This window comes from Elgaria multicarinata, chromosome 3 (assembly GCF_023053635.1).
Source record: "Elgaria multicarinata webbii isolate HBS135686 ecotype San Diego chromosome 3, rElgMul1.1.pri, whole genome shotgun sequence".
Classification (NCBI taxonomy): domain Eukaryota; kingdom Metazoa; phylum Chordata; class Lepidosauria; order Squamata; family Anguidae; genus Elgaria; species Elgaria multicarinata.
Window position 1 is genome coordinate 115,922,699 of NC_086173.1, and position 16,236 is coordinate 115,938,934.

Genomic DNA, 16,236 nt, shown 5'->3' on the forward strand with positions numbered 1-16,236 from the left:
TGAGCAGGGGGTTGAAATCAATGGTCCTATAGGCCACTTCCAACTCTACTATTCTATGATTCTATAATGATACCAACCCCAGATGCTGGCCCTAAGGAAATACCCCTCCTGTTTCAGCCTAGTTGATGATCACAACATTTTAAATTTTCTCTACTAGGCCATTCAGAGAAATGAGGCTGAACAGTATATATGCAAGCAAGACAAAACATTGCAGGGTGGGCTGGGGAGAAGAAAACACTTTCAGTAATACTCTTCAGGATCAAGGGTAAAGCATACCATACTTCATCCGACACGCTTTCTTATAAAATAGTATTGTCCAGTATTGTGATAAAATATGATCATTTGCTTCTCGATTTTCAGATCTAAATGTAGAACTCGCTTCAAATCTTGCTTGAAAGATGGGTGTCTCCTTTTTATCAAGATCTAGGCCATAAAAAGATGCTTCCCCCCAACCATCCCGCCATGGTTTTAAACTGGTACTATATTTAGCAATGTCTCTTGGGGGATAGTAAGATAAATTTAGCAGGAGAGAAATTCTGTCTAGTTGTGACTCTTCTTATTGGCTTCTTGCTTGGTCTTTTATAATTAAAGCAATTACAATAGATTTAATCCTAAACAATTGTTATTCATATATGCTCTGTTAGGTGCTTAATGAGAAGCTAGCCGTTCACTAGCAACAGTGAAGGGGGATTAATTTTACAGGCTGGAGGATGTAGCCCTTAAGGACCTGCCTCATACAATTTTGTTAAGTATGACATCACCTTGATGATATCCGTTTCACCTTCCTTGCTATTCCCAGGCTTAGCCTTAATACTGCCGGCTTAACTTGCGTCTCGTTTGATTGTGATTTGCATTCTCCTGTTTTCCACTGTGGGAACATCTTGAAAGCCCCATTGCAGACTTTTCCAGATCTCTTCCTAAGATCTTTGAAATATTTCAGTCCGTGGAGGAGCAGGAACCCTTCTGCACCAGTGGCCTGTTTTGAAAACAAGATTTGTGTTGGGGCCCATGAGGAACTGCCTCCTCCTAGCTTTGGCTTTATGAGAAATCCATCCTTTCTATCCTCTACGGCAGAACCTGAGTTGTCCATTTCTCTTATGTGCAGTCACTGAAAATGTGGATGGTGCAGGCACCAGGAATGCCTAAAAGGTCAAAATTACCTTGTTTTCAACAATTTTTGACCCTTTGGGCTTCCTGTAGTAGCTCTGGATGCCATTTTGTTTGGTCTCTCCCAAAAACACATTTTAGATTTGGGGGTAGTGAATTTTGGGGTGTGGGGACCACACTGGGAGGCTGAGAGAGCCGCACTTGCCCAGGGATCTTTTGTTGCCCACCTGGTATAGTGTGTGTGGGGTGTGTGTGTGTCGGTGTGTGTGTGCGGAGAGAGAGAGAGATGTGATATTACAATGCAATCTTAACTGTGTTGCAAAAAGGAACTGTGGTCTGGTGTCTAAAATGCTGAGATAGATTTCAGCAGTACTGTTCATTTCATGGAGGTGGCACATTTCAATTTGGAAACAACGAAGAGCACGGCTTCCCCCTCTGGAAGTTCAATTTGAAAATGTCACTGCTGTGGTAGATTCTGAAGGAAAGGAAAATGTCCATTCAGCTTTTACCTGGGATGGTCCGAAGTGGTGTTCAAGCTCTTCCCTTGTTGTAAAGGGTTATTGTTTGCATCCATTGTTTTCTGTGGCTGATTTAATACTTTTGAACGTGGCCAAATTTAATTCTTGTGAGACATGAGGAGAAGTTACCACAGGCTGCCTTGAGACACAGAAGGTGCACATGGATGTAGAGTCATAGAATCATAGAACCATAGAATAGTAGAGTTGGAAGGGGCCTATAAGGCCATTGAGTCCAACCCCCTGCTCAATGCAGGATTCCACCCTAAAGCATACCTGACAGATGGCTGTCCAGGAATGCCTCCAGTGTGGGAGAGCCCACAATCTCCCAAGGTAACTGGTTCCATTGTCATACTGCTCTAACAGGAAGTTTTTCCTGATGTCCAGCCAGAATCTGGCTTCCTTTAACTTGAGCCCGTTATTCCGTGTTCTGCACTCTGGGAGGATCGAGAAGAGATCCTGGCCCTCCTCTGTGTGACAACCTTTCAAGTATTTGAAGAGTGCTATCATGTCTCCCCTCAATCTTCTCTTCATGCACTCCCCCTGTTTCCATGGTGTTTGTGAGCAGAACTGGGGAGAGAGCGAAGAAATCCATAGTTCTTGGGGCTGTTAATGGGAACTGAATAGGCAACGAGCTTAATATCACCACATGGGGGTGGGAAAAGTCCATGTAAGTGTCTTAACAGCATCCCATTGTGATTGTCAGAAACTATTAAATCACAGAGTGCTCAGTTGATTGTGCTTCTTTGTGGCAGAATCCCTAGACCCATTTCTTGTTTTTTTAATCTTCCCCTGAGGAATCCACTGAGAGAGAAAACTGAGAAGAATGAGAGATGCCATTCTGAATGCTACACAAACATTGGTAGTAATAAGTGTCTTCTTTAAAAGCCCGATTGAACTGTGACATCTCTTTTTTTGTAGTACTGCCAGCTGTTGTGTTTTGTAATAAAGAACAGCCGCCATGTTCAATGGAGCATTGATAGTCTAGAAAATGAGACACCTGGCACCCCTGGAGGTCCGTGCTAGCTATCATAAGTATTTTCAACCTGGCAGCCCTTGCTCCTGGATAAATGAGAGGCATTGGTTTCCTGTGGAGAGACCCAACATGAGTCCAAATTGCAGCTGAGAAATTACTTCCTCAGCAATGAAGGATATGCATATTGTACATTGCTAAATACACATCACAAAAATAATATTAGTCTTACGGGTTTTTCAAGGGAGGTAGCACCACCTAGAGGCCATGAAGGGCAGTAAATAAGACTGGGGGCTTAAAGATGAATCCTAAAGGTGAAGGAGGCAATTGAGGCAGAGGTATGGGTATGTTTGTGTTTAAAGATCAAGCAATACACAAAACCTTATTTTTATGAAGATGCCATTAGCAGAATATCACTTCCAGTTTCCAGACCTGTGATCATTGCCCTCCTCTGAACCCCCTCCAGCTTGTCTGCATCCTTCTTGAAGTGTGGTGCCCAGAACTGGATGCAATACTGAAGATGAGGCCTAACCAAGATGTGCTGAAGTATGTTAAGTTTGTGTTAGAGATAACAGCAGGATTGCCCTGAGTGAGCCCCTCCCCTTCCCAGTTCAGAGGGTGAGTAAGATGCTAAGTGCTTCACCCTCCACACATCCTGCCCAATGAGGGAAGCCACAGGGCGGGCAAAGGTGGCCATGGTGGCTGGTGGCTCCAATGTCAGTGAAGCAGCAAACAAATCCCCTCCATGTTTTGCATCTTGGATAGCTCCTTTAAGGTTCTGACTAAAGCCTGGAGATAATTCACCACTCCACAGACATCAGAGCCACCAGCATTCACTGAAAACCACCTCAGCTAAGGTGGGCTCCTCCAGCTGGCACCGCAGTCAGGGCAAGGTCACTGTGTGAGATGGGGAAAGCCCTCATACAGTGAAGTGGGGTCCCTGACCAAAGCTTGTGCTGGTGGAACCTGAGCTGATGCTTTGGCCAGGGACTGGGCAATGCCAGTGAACGTACCACTGCCCACTGATATCATCTGGCTGTGGAGGGCTTGGTGTGTGGGTGTGGGTTCTCTGCCCCCCTAATTAAAAAACAGATTGACCCCTGCTGTTGGTGGTATATTTGAGTGTAATCTTTCATCTTTGCTTGCCATGGTTCCAGGCGTGGAATTTAGTCAGGTGTCCATGCCCCAATGGGGTCTGCTCTCCCCTCAGCACTGAGAAGACCCAGGTAGGATGCCAAACAGCCCCCACCCCATTTTTATCATTACAGACAAAACGGAGGAACAGAACCTCCTGCATCCAGTGACCAACAGCGACCATGTGATTTTAAATTGAAAAGGGAAAGCTATGCTTTTAAATAAAACAGCACCATCTATTGGTGGAATAAATCCTGCAATAAATTAGATACTGCATTACTTCTGTGTTTTTTTAAAAAATGGGATTACAGGGGGAACCGCAGGAGACATCCTGGCTGTTGACAGCGTCATGTAATGAACCTCCAAATTTCCATGAGTGGCCAATTACGAGCGTGCTATAACTCATTCGTTTAGAGAACCCATAGGAAGCACTGCTGGTATCATCATTTCTCAGGGAGAAAGGGCATTCACCTGGGAAGAAGCAAAGAAAGCATAGAGGCCCAGAGCCTAGTCAAGAGGGTATCTTTTTACTGGAGTAACTCAGGTGAGAGAGATGTAACAAGGATAAACAAGCCCTTTCCCCCCCCCCCCTTCTTCAAGGTTGAGATAGTAAAGGGATTCGTTGTCACTTAAAAGCTCTGGTACATTTAGGGGAATGTTATTGCTGACACATGTAGGAGAAGATTTTGCATGTGGGAAATGATGGTGCAAGTTCAAAATGGTGGCAGCAGGTGGCAGTGTTGCCTTCCTTTTAAAGGCTTGTTCTGTTTAGTAAGGGTGCTAGTCTTTCTTTCTTCTTCACCTCCACTTCAGCCAAGATATTTGTTTTTCCTTCCTTCTACAGTGCCTATTCATTGAGCTTTAAATCCTGGGCCCCGACTTCCAACTCTTGAATGACTGACCCAATTACAAGACCCCCAACAAAACATGTGTAGAGCAAGTGAACTGTTTGCTGGCTTTGAATGAAGTTGTACAATCCTTTTTAAGGGAAAACCAAACATGAGAATGTTGATAGTGGCACCCAAAGCCCAAGGATTGGCTTCTGGTGGCCACGTTTCAGCGCAAAGCTAAATTATATATTTTCCTTACCTCTGCTTCATTCAACTCTTTTACTTCAGGAGAAAACAAGAAAAGAAGCAAGCGCGTAATACACCCAAACCTGGGGGGATCTACGCGGTGCTGCTTTTGCTGCTGACCTCCAGCCAAAACCTGCAGCATTTCAGCTGCAAAGCGGCAGCGACAGTGATACATGGCAGGATTGAACGTGGACTCTCCTGCCCGGAAAATTCACAGCACCATTGTCACAAGGTGGTCATGCGCAGCAAAGATTGAGTAATGGTGGAATGGTCTAAGTAATTTTTAAACATTGTTTTTGAAAACTTTGCACAACTTTGTAGCATTGAAAGCTTCTATCTGTGCACCTGCGTACAATTGTAGGACCTTGTTTTGTACTGTATTGTTGCTATGGTGACCATGTATAAACACTCATCTGGGCCCCACTTCCTACCATGCAGTCTCACGATGCTTCACACATGTGCAGAGGTGTGTTCAGGTGAGGCACCCTAAGCTGCAGCCAAGCCACCACTGACAAATGCACAAACAACTGTGGCAGCAGCAGAGCAAAGTAAAAATATGTGGTAGAACAAGACTTGAAAACGCGCAGTTTCACGATGGAAACCACGATGTGGGTGCCAATTGACGGTTGCGTAATGTAAACCAAAGTGCACCACTTCGCAGTCACAACAAAGTACATACAGTGTGTAGACACGCCCCTGATGGCCAGGGTAAGTCTGTTTTCATATGGAGATTGTAGGCCAAGTCGTTATCCCCTGCCCGTCCCATCCCCCCTGCTCCAGCTGCTCTTGTTAATTTTGTTCTTTGAATGTTTTCGAAAGTTCAGTATTAATACAATTCTGATCCATCACTACTGCAGAGATCCCCAAAAGTGATGCTTCCAGATGGGTTGAACCACAACTCCCATCATCCCCAGCCAGCATGGGCATTGGAAGACAACTAGCTGGGCATGCTGGCAGTTGTAGGACTTTTTTTTCTATCTAAACATGCATAGGATTGCACCTTAAAACGGGATTCCTATGCAGATATCATGCCTGCTGATGTGAAGGCTAAAGGCGGGGAGGGGACATTGTCCCTTAGTTCTTGACCTCCCCATGTTGAGCACGGTGATCTGAAGGAGGAGGGGCTTCTACTCTAGGTGATGATCAGGAACCCTGATAAAGCAGGGTTTCCGATCGTGCAGAGGCTTCTGCTCATGAACACGTGAGTGGAACCCCCCCTTCACACCTTCCTTCTCAATATGAGGAAGTCAGAGACCAAGCATGTGGGGATGGAGATGTTGTGGGAGTGGGACAGCGCTTGCTTGTGCATCCCCATCCCACTTTTTGTTTTCATGTAAACAGGTTGAACCCCTGCATAGGCCTAAGATACGGTGACCATACGAAAAGGAGGACAGGGCTCCTGTACCTTTAACAGTTGTATAGAAAAGGGAATTTTAGCAGGTGTCATTTGCATGCATGCAGCACCTGGTGAAATTCCCTCTTCATCACAACAGTTAAAGCTACAGGAGCCCTACCTAGCATGACCAGATACAAAAGAGGGCAGGGCTCCTGCAGCTTTTACTGTTGTGATGAAGAGGGAATTTCACCAGGTGCTTCATGCATATAAATAACACCTGCTGAAATTCCCTTTTCTATACAACTGTTAAAGGTACAGGAGCCCTGTCCTCCTTTTCGTATGGTCACCCTAATGGAGATTCACTGTTCTAATACACCAAATGGCCAGCAAAGTGAAAGAGGGCATGGGTTTCAAATGGCAGCAGAAAGACTTTGTCTGGCATCATTGGGTAAACTAAAGTCTTATGTAGAGAAGACCCATTAAAATGAATGAGACCGAAGTTAGTCATGACTAACTTAAGTCCTATTTATTTCAATGGGTCTACTTTAAGTAGGACTTTAGTTAGATTCTACCCACTGAGCTGTTGTTTTGTCACTCTTTTTCTCAGAGGAGACATGAGTGGTTGTGATGATCACCATCTTTAGCACTGTCCTCTGAAAGTTGTATTACTCAGTGCAATCTAGATTAACAGAATACCCAGAATGATGAGATAATAATAATTATTTATTTATATAGCACCATCAATGTACATGGTGCTGTACATAATAAAAGAATAAAACAGCAACACCCTGCCACATAGGCTTACGTTCTAACAGAGAGTGCTATGTATGCTTGGCTGGGTACTAGTTGGTCTTTTTAGGCCCTTTGGAGCTGATAGTTGTCAAGGTTAAATCCTCTTATTCCATAAAATGTCTAGACTGGGAAATGTAATGGCAAGTCAGCTCTGAACAGGGCTAAATCATTAACCTACAAAAAGACCCCCTAAGAATTTAGGTGTCCAGATCAAGTCCTTCAAGGTCTTGGGTAACTCCACTGTGGAGCCTTATTTTAATTTTTTCACTCAGGTTCCCCCCCCCTTTTGTCCCTGATCTATGGAAAGAAATTAAGAGACTGGAAAAAAGATCAGGTAGAAGAAAATAATAGCAGCTAGATTAGAACAATGCTGACATCTGAGATAAGTAAAGTCAAAAGTCCTTTTATCAGTTGGCCCTACCAAATTTCAGACAAGATGTGTTTGCCCACAGATCCATTTGTAAAGGAAAGACCCAAAAACGTTTTCAAGTTGTAAGAGAGGTAGTTAACACTTTAAGGTTTCATCTCTCTCTATCCCTCTCTGATAATGCCTGAATGCTCAGGTTTCATAATAATGATGCATAAGTACAAGTTGCGTAAGTATAGAGTCTATCCAGCTGGGTGAAGGTCAGTTTGAGTGTCAAAATACTCTGTTCCCTTGAACCAAGGTAGAATGCAGATGTTTGCCATCTGCAGGTCATTCTGCACTTTAGAAAGATGAGTGATGTACCTTGAATAAGGGCTGTTTGATCATTACAAACTTCCTACTGGAAAGGTATTTCTGTGCAGTCCCTGTGGAAGGACCATCACTCAGTAGCAGAGGACATGCTTTGCATGTGCAAGGTCCCAGGATCAATCCCTGGCATGTCCAAATAAGATTAGGAAACTCTGTCTGCAGAGGGGCTGCCGGTCTACAAGGCTTCCCCAACCTGGTGCTTTCTACGGGTTGCATCCAGAACAATCATTCTGCTAGTGGAAGGCTTCTGCTTGTGGAATGGGACTTCCCTAACCTATCCCCCCACCCGCAGCACCCACATAAAACCTGTTCCAGAGGACTTCAACTCCCATCAGCTCCAGCCAGCATGGACAATGGTCAGGAATGCTGGGAATTGTAGTCCAAAACATTTGGAGGGCACCAGGGGGGTGTCTATACAACACTGCTTTGCTCGCTAATTCCCTCAAGGCCCCGTAGCATCATTGTTGTGTGGTGGAATCAGCAGACCTACGTGGCAAGACGTAGCACAAGCTATCTTGCCAGGAAAAACTGCAGCGCTGTTGTCGGACGGCGGGAATGGGGAGCAGATTGAGGGGCCAGAAAACCATGAAAAACTTTCTTGCGACGCTGCACAGCTTTGAGAGCTGCATTGCTACAGTTCATTTAATGGGACAAGGCCTTCATTTAATAGGACCTGCCCTTTCTTTCCGTTAACATCGCCATGGCAGCCATTCAGCTTGTCAAGCCCACCCGCTGCCCTGTGTTCCTGGGCTTACCCTGCACTGGGATCCACCCAGAGCTACGCCCACTGTATTAACCCAAACTGAAGCCACCACTGGCAAACCTGGAGGGGATCTAGACAGCGTACTGAAGGCGCACGCAAGCGGCTTCAGGGCGACCGGAAAGCGCGTGTGTAGATCCTCCTGGAAGAGGCGCAGGAGGAGGCGGCGGCTGGGGAATCCGGCCGCGTCCTTGCCGCCGCCGCCACCCACCTCCCCGCCGGCCTCGTCCCAGCCACGGGGGTGGGGGGCGAGACCCCCTCCCGCCACGGACCAGGCTCCTCCTTCCCTGCCCAGCCCCAGCCCCAGCACGTCCTCCGGGCTGATCAGGAGGCCGGCGGGGAGGTGGGCGGCGGCGGCGGCAAGGATGCCTCCTCCTCCGCCTCTTCCTCCACCTCTTCCTCCGCCTCTTTGAGGGCAGGATCTACACACACGCTTTTGGGTCGCTCTGAAGGCGCTTGCGTGCGCCTTCAGTACGCTGTGTAGATCCCCCTCCCCCAAGAAACAATGTGATGACACTGTGACGAAGCATAGTTTTGTGGGGAAAACCCCACTATGGCTGCAACTTGGCGGCTGTGTCGTTTAAACAATGGGGTGCAACTGCACAGCTATGACAGGGTATATAGGCCATATAGACAAGACCTAGTCTGGGAAGGCTGATATAGACAGTACTGGCTAGGTCTGGGGTGCTTTGCTTACTTCCAAGTAACAGAGTAAAATCCCCAGAGTTACAATCCTAGATCGTCTGCATCATGGGTGTTTTGGCCCTAAGTAGAAGGTGTTGATCCTTGTTAAAACATGTCCATTATCCTGAGCAGAACCTCCCTCCTTCCCATGCTGAAAGAGCTGCAGAGTATCTCTTGAGAATTTATGTAGCAGTCCCTCCCTTGCCAACGTATTACCCAATACAATAAACAAAATTCTGTAGCCAAGTTTGGGGGTGGGGGTGGGATGAATCTCTCCCTGGGGTTTTCATCCAGCACGTACACATGCAGACAGTGAGAACCAGTGAAGATTTCAGACTTGATGGAAAAGGAGAAGGTGTAATGCAGCCTTCTCCAGCCTGGCGTCCTCCAGATGTGTGACACCACAAGTCCCATCATTCCTGGGGTGATGGGAGATTTAGTGCAACACATCTTGAAGGCTGGTATGCTGTGTACATGTATGCAAATGGAATGATACCCAATAAATGTACTAATGTAGGGAAATTGAAACTGTTTGCTATTTGTGATTTCAGAAGCTGCTATTTGGTCTCTAAAATATTAATTCTCTTCTCCCTGCTTTACAACTATTTCTACATTCCTGATACATTAGAGCAGTAACCAAGCAAAGACAGTTTGCCATCCATGATTAAAAGGAAAGAAAAAGAAATACTCTGCAGTTTCCCATTTTAAAACTCACTTAAATCATGGCATCATCATGAATACAGGGATAAAATGGAGTTTGCTTCTGCTGCCCTGATGTCCTCACCAGGTGCCACTCTCTAGGGGCTGTTCACACAACACACTAACCTGCACTGGGGGCCTTGCTAGATCTACCTGATAATCCGGTGGGGAGTAGGGGCGAGGCCGCTCTACAGCTAGCGTGGGCCGTTGCCCCTAGCTAGATGTGGATCCGGTTATCCCGGGTTAAGGAAGGGTTTAGCCCAGCCTGACCCCGGGATCCCCTGTGCATCATCTGCACACACAGCAGGGAGCCTGGGCCTCGCACCGGGCTAAACCCTCATCTAGCAATGGCCTCAGTGGATGAGTGTGGATTATTAAGACCCATTCACTTTACAAAAGACCTCCTCCTGGTGGAGGTGAAGACCTCTAGAACTGCTTTGTTGACTTTGAGATAAACTGTTTCTCCCTGGTGCTGGGAAAAGAAGCTCTGGGAAAACCTTGAGCAGGTGTTCTTACTTTGTTTGGGGAGTTCTGGTGCCCCTCTCTTTCCCTTTCTCATGCAATCTCCGGTCTTTCCAGCCAAAATCCAACATGCTAACCACTACAGCTGTCCTTTGCCGACTCACTATTTTATGACTGTCAGCTCATCCTAATAAGTTAGGCATTATGCTATGTAGTCCTGACACATGCACCCCCTTCCCTCTCTCTCTCTCTCTCTCTCTCTCTCTCTCTCTCTCTCTCTCTCTTAAGGAATAACACAGTTGCCTGCATTTTTGGACTCTCCTTGCAGGTGTGGCTATGAGAACTGTCATAATGGGCACCTCCACTTCAAAATGTACCACAACATCTCAGGACCTTCCGCTTCCAGCTTCTGCATTTGTCCTCCACACTGCCGCTTAGCACTCCCTGTTCTAGCCTTGGCCTCCTGTGATCTCAAACTCTCCCCTTCTCCCGCCTCTCTCTGTCCCATCTCCTCTCTCTACTAGCATTCAACTTTTGTTTTTGGCAGCAACTTTGTTTACATTTTTTCACTAGGCCATATTCACAAGTCTCTATGGTTATATAAAAGTTGAAATGAGGATATGTAGAAATTTGGTTTTCTTCGCGCTGACACTTCATGATCCTAGACTGGGGGTTCCTTATCTCAAATGGTCACTCTCTGAAGGGTGTTTGAGTTGTTTGAGGAAACAACTAACTGGAAGACAGAGTAAACTGAGTCCACCAAACCCACTGTGGCTGTGACCTAATACAAGTTCCTCAGAGGTGAAAGGTATTAATTTGCTTGACACCCCTCATTGTTTTTGTTGGTCATTTCTTTCCATTACAACATCCTTATTTCCTCTTTGGAATTCAGCATACGAAACCCAACTGGTGAAGAAGTGCTTGATGGAATTGCTTCTCCGATCTTCTTCATCTAGTTTGCTGGCTTTGATGGCCATCTTCACTTGAGTAGTAACAGGCCTAGGCTTTCCACACTGACATTCTAGAAAGAAGATGTTATTCTTCTTTCCAACATCTAGTTTTCTGTGTGCATGGAGATATATTTGTATGAAGGAGCATTCCATGCTGTGACGCCCACCACCACCACCACCACCTCGCCTGTCATCTGCTCAGACACAGCAAAAACTTAGCCTTCCAGCACGACCTTGAGATTTCAGGGGCTTTGTGAGACCAGGATAATGAATACAAATCCCCACAGAATATTGTGCTTTCCTCACACAGGTTGTCATGCATGGTTTCCCACTATTACTAGGCAACTTCACTTGTCCTGACAGGATGCAGTTTGCTTCAAGCCAGCTCTATCAGACTGTGCTTGGTTCTTGGAAATTGCATGAAAAATATTGGACAAATCTTCTGAATATGTCTGAGAATGGATGACAGGAATTTAGGAACCAAATGTAGATGTGATGGCAGCAGCCATCTTGGGTTGTTCATGTTTGTGCCCTATTTATGAATAAAGTAGAGGTGGGATATGAAATTAATGGATAATTTTGAAGGATATTTCCCTGTGGTCTGTTGCCATGAGGATGTTTCCCTGAGCCCAACTGGTATCGGAGGAAGAAAGGCAGGGTTGTCCCATGACATATTGCTGCCTGAGGTGTAGCAGCAAATGACACCCAAGTCAAAGTGCATATTATCCAGAGCCAGCCAAGTTATTTTAGCACCTGAGGTAGAAAATCCCACAAGCACTTCTCCATATCCCTGGCAGTAAAAATACAATAATAAATTAAATAATGAATCATTTGCTGCCCTTTCATGACACCCAACACCTTCTGCCTGAGGTAACCACCTCATTCAGCCTCATGGTAGGGCTGGCCCTGGAGGCAGGCTGGGGAAAAATAGTTGCCTGGGCAATGGACCACCACAAGGACCACAGTTGGATTAACCACAAAATCCAATATCTCAGGGGCCTCACTACCTAGCCCAAATTCCCAGCTTTTAAATAAGAAAAAAACAAGTCTCTGTTCCTTGTAGAACCCAAGATACAAGGCAAAATGTTCAGGCACATTGTGAGAAATTATCAATTTTTTTGCCCAATCATTTTGTGAGAAATAAGCCTGCTACCACCTTCCACTATGTTTAGCTAATGAGTGAAGTCACAGCTATGATCAAGGTTTGGCCATAGAGGTAACTATAGAGTGAAGACTTATCAGTAGAAGGGATTCCCAGGTTCATTTTGAACCCCCCCCCGCCTTTGGTTTTAATCTACCCTCATGGAATAATGATTACTGCCCAGAGAAAACGGTTGGGAAATCCAGAACTCTAGTGTAGCTGTGATTGGGCAGTAGCATATCCAGCCCCAAACAATGGGTAGCAAGAATGGCAAGGGTTCGTAGCGGGCCTTTTCAGACAACACACCAAACCATGGTTAGGCCGCTAACCCTTTTGCAGCAAATGATTAGTGAGTGTGCTTAAACTATAGTTATTTAGCCACCATGGTTAGGAATGCTTCACACAACATGCTCAGTCATGGTTCACACATCACGCTAAGCCATAATGTTTAGCTCAAAATGCTTAACCACTGTGGCTTAGGGCCTTGCTAGATGAGGCTTTAGCCTGGTGCGAGCCCCAGGCTCACTCCTGTGCATCCAGATGACGCACAGGGTATCCCGGGCTCAGGCAGGGGTGAACCCTCCCTGGGCCCGGGGTAACTCGCACCGCTTCTGGCCCGGTTTTTTCCTGTGGTCTCGGGCAGAGCCCGAGACCACAGCTGTGTAGCCAGGTTCACTGCTTTTCCCAGCTACCACATTTACTCCCGAGTAGTGTGGAAAAGTGGCGGACAGGCGCTGCGGCCATCAGGGCTATGGTGGGGACATGGTGTAGCCTACAGGACATGGGGGTGAGAAACGGAGGCCATGGGGAGATGGGGAGGCGGGAAATGGAAGCCAGGGGAGATTGGGGGGGGGAATCGTGGCCCAGGGGACATCGGGGAGGAATCGCGGCCCAGGGATGATGGGGGGCATCGGACATGGTGGGCGGGGTATGTGGGGGGGCAGGGGGGAATGGGGAACCTCTCCTTTTTTTTTTAAAAAAAAAAAGGCCTACTGTTATCGTTGGTGCGCTCCTGCGCACATGGCCCCTTTAAATTGAAAAAAAATGGCAGACGTGACAGGGCTTTCCTTTACCCCATCGCGTGTTACGTGTAGACAGGAGCGACAGCCCGCGCTACTTCTAGCATGGGCTGGCCCCTCCACACGGATTTAAAGGTATGTCTAGCAAGGCCCTTAGTGTGTTATCTGAATGGGGCCATTCTTTCTAGCTCATCTTCTTCTTTCATGCACAAACCCCAGCTTTCTTTATACCCTTATTGTGTGTGACAGGGAGGTACAGCATAGAAGGACAGAAAGTTTAGCTTCTGTTTCCTATGTGCCCCTAAATTAGACCTGCTGTACCCCCCACTTTATACATGAATAGGGCTGACATGTGAACAACAAACGTGTCATCACATCTAGTTTGGCTGTCAGCCTGGCGTATTCCTGTCTGGAATTCAGCCATATTTAAAAAAAGAATATGCATTGCAGTTCATTGTGTGATCTCCGTTTCCTATAACAGTTGAATTAGGTAAAATGTTCTTGCTGTACAGCACATTTCCTGAATAAACACTTTCGTTGCAGATCGGTCTGTCTCTGGAGACTGATAAGGAAAAAGTGCATTTTATAAGCAATGAGACACTCTGGCTGTAAAATGCTTTTAGGCTGCAATCCTAGGCACATCTTTGCAGAAGTACATTTTCACTGAAATGAGTGGAATCTATTTCCAGGTAATGAGTTTCAGACTGAAAACGTTACAATGCTTTGGGCTCATGAATGTATTTCTTGACTCTGTTGCAAGACAGCTGCGGTATTGAGAGATGTTCCTTAAAAGGGATCATCGTACTGTTGTCCCCCCCCCCCCCATTTTCAGCTGTTCTGATTTTTCTTAGGACATCAGGTCTTCCTGTCTTCAGAAATTGGTGCACCGTTATCAGATTAGGGCTAGTTTAAAACAATTAGCTGCCCCTAGGAGCTGCACCGTAGGTTACATAGAATCCTTTGCAATGTCCTGTCAGCTGTTGAGAATGTGACCAGCAATCTATGAGTTGTACCCTGTTGTGCAGGGGAAAGAGGGGGCAGCAGCCATTTTAGAGTAGAAATGCGAATGCAAACAGGAACTAGGGGAGCATCTACACTGGAGTCCCTTTTCTCTGTGAGCCACCTGTGCTGCCATTTTGCCCAAAGGCAATTGCTGCTCAGTGGGGACATGTTCATGACTACAGCACAGTATCTGTTGTGATTTTTAAGGCGATCAGGTGCCATACACCAGTGCATAGCGTTGTAATTTTGGGAGAAGTAGGAGGAGTGTGAAAGGTCGTGTGTACAGGGTTGTGTCACTTTGTAATGTGAATTAGTTGCTTCGTACGGCTTGCATTACCTTTAGAGGTGGGAGGGGTGGTGGCAAAATGAGCCCTGCTGCCTCAGGGTTGTGGCTTTGTTTACATCTAAACACCAGCAAAGGTCCGTACTAAAGCCCTTGTTGAAGTCAATGTGACTTTTTATTTATTAATCTTATTACAGTTACACCCTGCCTTTTTCTCCCCTGGCAAGGAATCCAAGGTGGCTTACATGGGCCTCCTCCTTTCCATTTTATCCTCAGAACAACCCTGAGAGGTAGGTTCATCTGAGAGCCAGTGACTGGCCCAAAGTCACCCTCTGAGCTTCATGGCTGAGTGGGAACTAGAACCCAGAGCTATGGAGTCCCAGTCTAACATCCTAACCATTACACCACACTGGCTCTACTTAGGTTTATGTCTGAGTAGACATGTATATCATCAGATTGTCAGCTACTCATTTTTGAAGAAAAAAAAGAAAAGAAAAGGTGGATAATTGAGAAGGCAAGGAAAGATAATCCAAACTTGATATTTTTCAAAAGAGGTAGTGGGGTGGGTGAAGCAGCTGGATCAGATCAAGGATCCATCCAGTTCAGGATTCTGTTCACACCGTGGCCAACCAACTGTTGAACAGGAACCCACAAGCAGGACACAGGTGCAACAGCACCCTCCTACCCATGTTCCCCAGCAAGTGATATACATAACTTACTGCCTCTGATACTGGAGGCAGCATAGAACCATCAGGATAGAACCACTGATAGCCTTCTCCTCCAAGAATTTAAAACCATCCAAATTAGTGGCCATCACTACATCTATGGTAGAAAATTCCATAGTTTAACTATGCACTGTGTGATTTTGCTCTCCAGTTCATTGGGCAAGGCAGAGAGCAAGAGAGAGAGAGAGAGAGAGAGCATCTCTACATTAAGGGGAATCATGTTGTTTACCTGAGGCCTTTGTGCTTCCTGGCTCTTTGGCATGGCTGTTATGGGATGAATTACATGGGAGGAGAGGGGTGACAGCTATTACCACTTTAAAAGTAGTTCTTTTTGTCCCAGGATTTTCAGAGGATTCAGTGGGAGATGTCCTGGTTGTTGATGACATCATGAAATAGGCCCGAAAACGTCAGTGAATGGACAATCATGTGCGTGAAATAAATTGCTTGTTTAGAGGAGCCCAGAGAGAGAGAGAGAACAGGAGGAGGGGAGAAGCACTTGGGGAGGGAGGTGGGAAAGCTATTGAGATAAGGTACTTGCTGTCCTCTACCCTGCAAAATGCTGCTATTTTGCTTATGGGATTGCAAAGGTGCATGGTCAGCCATTTACACATTGCTGCAAAATAGGAAATGCAACATAAAAAAGGCCACCAATAACAAACAACAAACAGAGGACAAAAGAGGGCCCAGATTTGCATCAAATTTGCATGGGCTAACTTGTGTGTGTGCAAATTTAGAAATAATGACTGGGATCGAAACAGAAATATTGTGCATCTCACCATAGTAGGGAAGACTGCGACCAGGTGAGCTGTGTGCCTGCTCAGCCTGTCAGGTGCTGAGCACTG